At 48.3% G+C, this 9780-nt stretch overlaps 1 long non-coding RNA gene across 1 annotated transcript; it reads left to right on the top strand.

Moving 5' to 3' along the window:
- The first annotated feature begins 1968 nt into the window (after positions 1–1968).
- LOC124030398 lies at positions 1969–2504 on the top strand. Its single transcript, XR_006837959.1, has 3 exons — positions 1969–2074; positions 2229–2335; positions 2439–2504. It is a non-coding gene; the product is annotated as an uncharacterized LOC124030398 (long non-coding RNA).
- The last annotated feature ends 7276 nt before the right edge of the window (positions 2505–9780 follow it).

The raw sequence follows: 9780 nt of genomic DNA, 5'->3' as shown, positions 1-9780 counted from the left end.
ATTTTGTTGCTCTTTTATTTTTTTACTTTCAATTTAGTTAATATGTTCTTAACCCTTATTTTTCTTCACTGCATTGTTGGTTAAGGGCTTGTAGGTACGCATTTCACGGTAAGGTTGTATTGTAAAGTGTTGATCTCATATTTCATGAGCTGAAGTAAAAGACCTCAGAAATGTTTCATATGTACAAAAAGCTTATTTCTATCAGATTTTGTGCACAAATTTGTTTACATCCCTTTTAGTGAGCATTTCTCCATTGCCAAGATAATCCATCCACCTGACAGGTGTGGCATATCAAGAAACTGATTAAACAGCATGCTCATTACACAGGTGCACCTTGTGCTGGGGAAATAAAAGGCCACTCTAAAATGTGCAGTTTTGTCACACAACACAATGCCACAGATGTCTCAAGTGTTCCGTGCCATTAGCATGCTGACTGTAGGAATGTTCACCAGAGCTGTTGCATGTATACTCACCAGACATGTCACCCATTGAGGTTGTTTGGGATGCTCTGGATCAACGCGTGTACTGACAGCATATTCAGGGTTCCACCAATATCCAACAACCGCACAGTCATTTGTGGCCTGTGGAATGTTGTCCCACTCTCTTCAATCAACTGGCCTGATAAACTCTAAGTGAAGATGTGTTACACTGCATGAGGCAAATGGTGGTCACACCAGATACTGACTAGTTTCTGATCCTCGCACCTACCTTTTTTTGGGTATCTGCCAGGCAATAGATGCATATCTGTATTCCTAGTCATGTGAAATCCATAGATTATGGACTGATGAATTGATTTCAATTGACTGATTTCCAATATGAACTGTAACTCAGTAAACTCTATTAAATTGTTGCATGTTGTGTTTATATTTTGTTCATTATACATGTGCGGTATACAGAAATGTGTCCATTGTTTTTTTAGCAGACCCTGGCACTTCCATGTACATTTTGTTCCTGACAGAAACAGTCCCCTCCAGTGATTTAATGAAGAATTGCAGGCAGCTGATTCATTACGAAACGCCCATTTTACGTCATCAGTATGAGACAGAATGAGGTGAAAGGTATCCCAACCTTAGTCCACTGTTAGGGCTATTCAGTATACTTGGCGCGTCCATACCTAACTCCTAACCCTGACCTTAACTCCTAACCGTATCCTAACCGAAGCCATAACCCTTACCTAACCTTAACCATTACCGTAACCGTTTAAATGTCCCCTCAAGCAGGTGACGTCAGTGTGGGGACGTCCCATGGATCCCAGATAGCTTCGACCATATTTCAACCTGCTTAACCCATTTTCGGAAGCAGCAGAAGTCTGGTTTGATTATTTGACAGGACAATGAATATCAATAGACTTATAGCTTTATCCAAATCTGTTCAATTTGGAAAGATTTTAACATCTAACGCAAGACATGCGACGAAAAGTCACCTTACCTCACCGGACCATTAGAACTCATGCTAGGAATCTGGCCTACGCCAAGGACCTGTTCCTTGGCAAAGTAATAAAGTAAGCGACTAGCTAGCTAGTTTATCTATTATGCTTTTAAATTCTAGATGAGGAATACAATGTTGATTTATGCGTACTGTCTAAGTAATATTATGATAACGCCTCAGTTATTGTAGTTCAGAACACCCTTAATATATATTTCCATTGTTGTCAGCTGTCTTACTCATGAAACAAGCCATTTGCCGCAAGGCAATGAGAAAATAAGGATAAATCAACCAATATCTAGATTCTGTATTGTGTGCTGTCTCCTCCAGGCAGAGTGCTTCCCCTATCCAGAGATTGAAATGAAGAGCAGGAGATCAACTCATTCCTCTCGGTAGAAGAAATTCTTCACTGAAAAAGAGTGAGACTGAGAGGAAGAGACTGCTGTCCTTATACAAGACTCAGATTCAAAGTGTGGTTCTATTCTAATATAATGATTCAGACTGTGTTCCAGTGTTGTATTCTGAGACCTGTCTGCTTGTATTTCAGTGGACTCCAAGCGTATCGACCATGAAGCTAAGATTCCTCCAGAGACTCTGAACGGACTGAAGGAGCTGGGACTGTTCGGTATCCAGGTGCCTGAGGAGTATGGTGAGGAGTTTAATATCAGAGGAGAACAGGTCACAGCCTGTGCAACAAACATTAGGCCTATCGCTGGTATGGTCTTCATACTGTATCAGAGACCATCTTGTGGACACACATTGAAACATGACGCCACTCAACATAACTTCCTGTCTCTTCCTAGGTGGCCTGGGTCTGTCCAACACCATGTATGCCCGACTAGGAGAGATCATCTCTCTGGATGGATCCATAGCAGTTACACTGGCTGCCCACCAAGCCATCGGACTCAAGGTAAAGAGTCCTGCACCGATAGACTCAAGGCTTTCTTTTTATCTGTGTTGTATAATGTTACTGCTGTTTGTGAACCTGTGATGTCTTGCTTGCTGTATGTTAGGGGATCCTGATAGCCGGTAGTGAGGAGCAGAAGGCTAAATATCTCCCAAAGCTGGCTTCAGGGAGAGGCCCATGCAGCAGCCCCTTCTGTCTACTGGGGCCTGGCAGAGTGCATTTGTCTGTTTCACTCTGGAGCCTGGCAGTTCAGTACCAGGCCTATTACCTTTCAGCCTTTCCCACTGAGCATGGTAGGTACAGTGCGGCCTGCTGCACAGCACAGCCTTTCCCACTGGGCGCTGTGTTGGGTACAGTGCGAGACCTACTGCAGCACAGCCTTCTGTCCCACTGAGCATGGTAGGTACAGTACGGACCTACTGCAGCACAGCCTTCTTTCCCACTGGAGCATGGTAGGTACAGTACGAACTCTACAGCAACACAGCCTTCTTCCCACTGAGCATAGTAGATACAGTAACGAACCTACTGCAACACAGCCTTCTTTTCCCACTGAGCATGGTAGATACAGTACGAACCTACTGCAACACAGCCTCTCTTTCCCACTGAGCATGTAGGTACAGTACGAACCTACTGCAACACAGCCTTCTTTCCCACTGAGCATGGTAGGTACAGTAAAACCTACTGCAACACAGCCTTCTTTCCCACTGAGCATGGTAGGCAGTCTGAAACAACTCACTGCAGCACAGCCTTCTTTTCCACTGAGCATGGTAGGTACAGTGCGAACCTACTGCAACACAGCCTTCTTTCCCACTGAGCATGGTAGGTACAGTACGAACCTACTGCAACACAGCTCTTCCCACTGAGCATGGTAGATACAGTACGAACCTACTGCAACACAGCCTTCTTTCCCACTGAGCATGGTGGGTACAATGCTTAACCTACTGCAACACAGCCTCTTCCCACTGAGCATGGTAGATAGCACGAACCTACTGCAACACTCCAGTGTTTAATTGCTCAATTGTAATTATTTTCACCACTATGTCCTATTCATTGCCTGCCTCCCTAATCTTCTACATTTGCACACACTTGTACATAGATTTTTCTATTGTGTTATTGACTGTACATTTGTTTATGTGTAATTCTGTGTTTGTGCCACACTGCTTTTTGCTTTATCTTGGCCAGGTCGCAGTTGTAAATGAGAACTTGTTCTCAACTGGCCAACCTGGTTAGATAAAGGGTTAGGGTTATATATATAAATACCTGGTTAAATAAAGGGTTATATATATATAAATACCTGGTTAAATAAAGGGTTATATATATAAATACCTGGTTAAATAAAGGGTTATATATATAAATACCTGGTTAAATAAAGGTGAAATATAAAACACAACTCTGCTGAAATCATTACCATCCTGAACCAACTCTGGATGACATCATTCTGCTTTTCAATTAGTCACATCATCTGGAACTGTTTGCCGGAAGCTGTTTTTTTTGCCACTGAAAGCATTCCAACTTTTGTTATACCAACAAATGACAGAAGTGGTTGTGTATTTTAAAGCTGGTTTTGTCATGTTCTCTGGAATCTGACTGTTTCAAGGGATCCTGTATGTTTTAGTGGGAGTGATGCTGCCAAAGGCCCATTCAGACCAAAGCCACCCGATCAGAAGACAGGAAAACATACCTGCTCAATGGGTCAAAGGTGAGACATTATCTCCTACCTGTGTTTTGCCTGTCAGTCATGTGCTCGCTAACTGCTGCTGGTACTTTGTGTTTGTGATGATTCAGTCTGAAGGAAGTTGTGTGACTGTATTTCCATGCTGTCCAGATCTGGGATCTCAAACGGGGTTTGCAGACCTGATGACGGTGTTTGCTCGCATCAGAGGTGGTAGGAGAGGATGGAGTGAAGAAAAGATAAGATCACTGCCTTCATCGTAGAGCATTTCTGGAGGGATCACCAGCGGAAAACCAGAAGATAAACTAGGCATTAGGGGGTCGAACAGTAAGATCACATCTAGGCATTAGGGGGTCGAACAGTAAGATCACATCTAGGCATTAGGGGGTCGAACAGTAAGATCACATCTAGGCATTAGGGGGTCGAACAGTAAGATCACATCTAGGCATTAGGGTCTAACAGTAAGATCACATCTAGGCATTAGGGCGTCTAACAGTAAGATCACATCTAGGCATTAGGGGGTCGAACAGTAAGATCACATCTAGGCATTAGGGGGTCGAACAGTAAGATCACATCTAGGCATTAGGGGGTCGAACAGTAAGATCACATCTAGGCATTAGGGGGTCGAACAGTAAGATCACATCTAGGCATTAGGGGGTCGAACAGTAAGATCACATCTAGGCATTAGGGGTCTAAGACAAGATCACATCTAGGCATTAGGGGTCGAACAGTAAGATCACATCTAGGCATTAGGGGTCGAACAGTAAGATCACATCTAGGCATTAGGTCGAACAGTAAGATCACATCTAGGCATTAGGGGTCGGAACAGTAAGATCACATCTAGGCATTAGGGGGTCTTACAGAAAAGATCACATCTAGGCATTAGGGGTCGAACAGTAAGATCACATCTAGGCATTAGGGGTCGAACAGTAAGATCACATCTAGGCATTAGGGGGTCGAACAGTAAGATCACATCTAGGCATTAGGGGGTTGAACAGTAAGATCACATCTAGGCATTAGGGGGTCGAACAGTAAGATCACATCTAGGCATTAGGGGGGTCTAACAGTAAGATCACATCTAGGCATTAGGGGGTCTAACAAAAGATCACATCCAGGCATTAGGGGTCGAACAGTAAGATCACATCTAGGCATTAGGGGGTCACCAGTAAGATCACATCTAGGCATTAGGGGGTCTAACAATTATTTTATTTATAATTTACCTTTATTTAACCAGGCAAGTCAGTTAAGAACAAATTCTTGTTGTTAGCCTAGTGGAGTAAATGACAGTACTTGTGTTGGTGTTATCCTAGTGGAGTAAATGACAGTACTTGTGTTGGTGTTAGCCCAGTGGAGTAAATGACAGTACTTGTGTTGGTGTTAGCCCAGTGGAGTAAATGACAGTACTTGTGTTGGTGTTAGCCTATTGGAGTAAATGACAGTACTTGTGTTGGTGTTATCCTAGTGGAGTAAATGACAGTACTTGTGTTGGTGTTAGCCTAGTGGAGTAAATGACCGTAGTTGTGTTGGTGTTAGCCCAGTGGAGTAAATGACAGTACTTGTGTTGGTGTTAGCCTAGTGGAGTAAATGACAGTACTTGTGTTGGTGTTAGCCTAGTGGAGTAAATGACCGTACTTGTGTTGGTGTTAGCCTAGTGGAGTAAATGACCGTAGTTGTGTTGGTGTTATCCTAGTGGAGTAAATGACAGTACTTGTGTTGGTGTTATCCTAGTGGAGTAAATGACAGTACTTGTGTTGGTGTTAGCCTAGTGGAGTAAATGACCGTAGTTGTGTTGGTGTTAGCCCAGTGGAGTAAATGACAGTACTTGTGTTGGTGTTAGCCTAGTGGAGTAAATGACAGTACTTGTGTTGGTGTTAGCCTAGTGGAGTAAATGACCGTACTTGTGTTGGTGTTAGCCTAGTGGAGTAAATGACAGTACTTGTGTTGGTGTTATCCTAGTGGAGTAAATGACAGTACTTGTGTTGGTGTTATCCTAGTGGAGTAAATGACAGTACTTGTGTTGGTGTTATCCTAGTGGAGTAAATGACAGTACTTGTGTTGGTGTTAGCCTAGTGGAGTAAATGACAGTACTTGTGTTGGTGTTATCCTAGTGGAGTAAATGACAGTACTTGTGTTGGTGTTATCCTAGTGGAGTAAATGACAGTACTTGTGTTGGTGTTATCCTAGTGGAGTAAATGACAGTACTTGTGTTGGTGTTATCCTAGTGAGTAAATGACAGTACTTGTGTTGGTGTTATCCTAGTGGAGTAAATGACAGTACTTTGTGTTGGTGTTATCCTAGTGGAGTAAATGACAGTACTTGTGTTGGTGTTATCCCAGTGGAGTAAATGACAGTACTTGTGTTGGTGTTAGCCTAGTGGAGTAAATGACCGTAGTTGTGTTGGTGTTAGCCCAGTGGAGTAAATGACAGTACTTGTGTTGGTGTTAGCCTAGGGAGTAAATGACAGTACTTGTGTTGGTGTTAGCCTAGTGGGAGTAAATGACCGTACTTGTGTTGGTGTTAGCCAGGAGTAAATGACAGTACTTGTGTTGGTGTTATAATTAGTGGGGGTAAAATGACCGACTTGTGTTGGTGTTAGCCTAGTGGGGTAAATGACCTGACTTGTGTTGGTGTTAGCCTAGTCTAGAGGTAATCACGAAAGCCAGAGGTAAAACGGGGCATCAGGGGATCCAACATATATATATATATATAACTGCAGAGACCAATAATGCTGTTCTCCTTGTGTGAACTCATTCACTCTTCAATGATTTAAAAGTATTGTAAACCAGATAACTGTAGCTGTCAGTCAGTCACCAAGGGAAATCCCTGTTGTGTACCATTCACTGGGCTATAACTGATGTGTTTCTGTCCCCCAGCATGTGAAGTGTCATCTCGACAACTGTCCAGTCCCTGTGGAGAATGTAATAGAGGAAGTAGGGAGGAGGCTTCAAGGTGATGTCACTTCCTTTCCTCTGTTATATCCTATTGATGTGCAGTTATTTTTCAAGGTCTTTTTTCACAAGCTGGAGAGTCTTTAAAACTTTTATTTAACCTTTATTTAAATAAGGCAGCCGGTTAAGAAATAAATTCATATTTACAATGATCGTCTACCCCGGCCAAATCCCTAACCCGGACGACGCAGGGCCAATTGTGTGCCACCCTATGTGATTCCAATCACAGCCGGTTGAGATACAGCCTGGAATCGAACCAGGGTCTGTAGTGACGCCTCTTGCACTGAGATGCAGTGCGTTAGGACTGCGCCACTCGGGAGCCCCTGATAAGTTTTTCTGAGTGATTTGTTAATTTTAGTCGTTCGTTTGACCTACTAGTGCTGACCGCAATGAGTTCTACAGCGGGGTTAATAGATGCTCAGCGGCTCCAGAGACGTGCTCCGACCACCGACTGTCTGTCCTGCGCTCCGACTGTCTGTCCTGCGCTCCGACTGTCTGTCCTGCGCTCCGACCACCGACTGTCCTGCGCTCCGACTGTCTGTCCTGCGCTCCGACTGTCTGTCCTGCGCTCCGACTGTCTGTCCTGCGCTCTGACCACGACTGTCTGTCCTGCGCTCTGACTGTCTGTCCTGCGCTCTGACTGTCTGTCCTGCGCTCTGTCTGTCCTGCGCTCTGACTGTCTGTCCTGCGCTCCGACCACTGACTCTCTGGCCTGTGCTCCGACTCTCTGGCCTGTGCTCCGACCACCGACTGTCTGTCTGTCCTGCGCTCCGACCACCGACTGTCTGTCTGTCCTGCGCTCCGACCACCGACTGTCTGTCTGTCCTGCGCTCCGACTGTCTGCCCTGCTCTCCGACTGTCTGTCCTGCGCTCTGACCACGACTGTCTGTCCTGCGCTCTGACTGTCTGTCCTGCGCTCTGACTGTCTGTCCTGCGCTCCGACTGTCTGTCCTGCGCTCCGACCATCGACTGTCTGTCCTGCGCTCTGACTGTCTGTCCTGCGCTCTGACTGTCTGTCCTGCGCTCCGACCACCGACTCTCTGGCCTGTGCTCCGACCACCGACTCTCTGGCCTGCGCTCCGACCACCGACTGTCTGTCTGTCCTGCGCTCCGACCACCGACTGTCTGTCTGTCTGTCCTGCGCTCCGACCACCGACTGTCTGTCTGTCCTGCGCTCCGACTGTCTGTCCTGCGCTCCGACTGTCTGTCCTGCGCTCCGACTGTCTGTCCTGCGCTCCGACTGTCTGTCCTGCGCTCCGACTGTCTGTCCTACGCTCCGACTGTCTGTCCTGCGCTCCGACCACCGACTGTCTGTTCTGCGCTCCGACCACGGCTGTCTGTCCTGCGCTCCGACCACGGCTGTCTGTCCTGCGCTCCGACCACGGCTGTCTGTCCTGCGCTCCGACCACGGCTGTCTGTCCTGCGCTCCGACTGTCTGTCCTGTGCTCCGACCACCGACTGTCCTGCGCTCTGACTGTCTGTCCTGCGCTCTGACTGTCTGTCCTGCGCTCTGACTGTCAGTCCTGCGCTCTGACTGTCTGTCCTGCGCTCCGACCACCGACTCTCTGGCCTGTGCTCCGACCACCGACTCTCTGGCCTGCGCTCCGACCACCGACTGTCTGTCTGTCCTGCGCTCCGACCACCGACTGTCTGTCTGTCCTGCGCTCCGACCACCGACTGTCTGTCCTGCGCTCCGACCACCGACTGTCTGTCTGTCCTGCGCTCCGACCACCGACTGTCTGTCTGTCCTGCGCTCCGACCACCGACTGTCTGTCTGTCCTGCGCTCCGACCACCGACTGTCTGTCTGTCCTGCGCTCCGACCACCGACTGTCTGTCTGTCCTGCGCTCCGACCACCGACTGTCTGTCTGTCCTGCGCTCCGACCACCGACTGTCTGTCCTGTGCTCCGACCACCGACTGTCTGTCTGTCCTGTGCTCCGACTGTCTGTCCTGCGCTCCGACCACTGACTGTCTGTCCTGCGCTCCGACCACCGACTGTCTGTCTGTCCTGCGCTCCGACCACCGACTGTCTGTCCTGTGCTCCGACCACCGACTGTCTGTCTGTCCTGTGCTCCGACTGTCTGTCCTGCGCTCCGACCACTGACTGTCTGTCCTGCGCTCCGACCACCGACTGTCTGTCTGTCCTGCGCTCCGACCACCGACTGTCTGTCCTGTGCTCCGACCACCGACTGTCTGTCTGTCCTGTGCTCCGACTGTCTGTCCTGCGCTCCGACCACCGACTGTCTGTCTGTCCTGCGCTCCGACCACCGACTGTCTGTCCTGTGCTCCGACCACCGACTGTCTGTCTGTCCTGTGCTCAGACTGTCTGTCCTGTGCTCCGACCACTGACTGTCTGTCCTGCACTCCGACCATCGACTTTCTGGCCTGTGCTCCGACCACCGTCTGTCTGTCCTGCGCTCCGACCACCGACTGTGTGTCCTGCGCTCCGACTGTGTGTCCTGCGCTCCGACTGTGTGTCCTGCGCTCCGACTGTCTGTCCTGCACTCCGACTGTCTGTCCTGCGATCCGACCACCGACTGTCTGTCTGTCCTGCGCTCCGACTGTCTGTCCTGCGCTCTGACCACCGACTGTCTGTCCTGCGCTCCGACCACCGACTGTGTGTCCTGCGCTCCGACTGTGTGTCCTGCGCTCCGACTGTGTGTCCTGCGCTCCGACTGTGTGTCCTGCGCTCCGACTGTGTGTCCTGCGCTCTGCGCTCCGACTGTGTGTCTGTCCTGCGCTCCGACCACCGACTGTCTGTCTGTCCTGCGCTCCGACCACCGACTGTCTGTCTGTCCTGCACTCCGACTGTCTGTCCTGCACTCCGA

The sequence above is a fragment of the Oncorhynchus gorbuscha genome, unplaced genomic scaffold (assembly GCF_021184085.1).
Source record: "Oncorhynchus gorbuscha isolate QuinsamMale2020 ecotype Even-year unplaced genomic scaffold, OgorEven_v1.0 Un_scaffold_11175, whole genome shotgun sequence".
Classification (NCBI taxonomy): domain Eukaryota; kingdom Metazoa; phylum Chordata; class Actinopteri; order Salmoniformes; family Salmonidae; genus Oncorhynchus; species Oncorhynchus gorbuscha.
The sequence above is the reverse complement of the archived record's forward strand: the minus strand, read 5'-3'. Positions and strand labels throughout refer to the sequence as shown.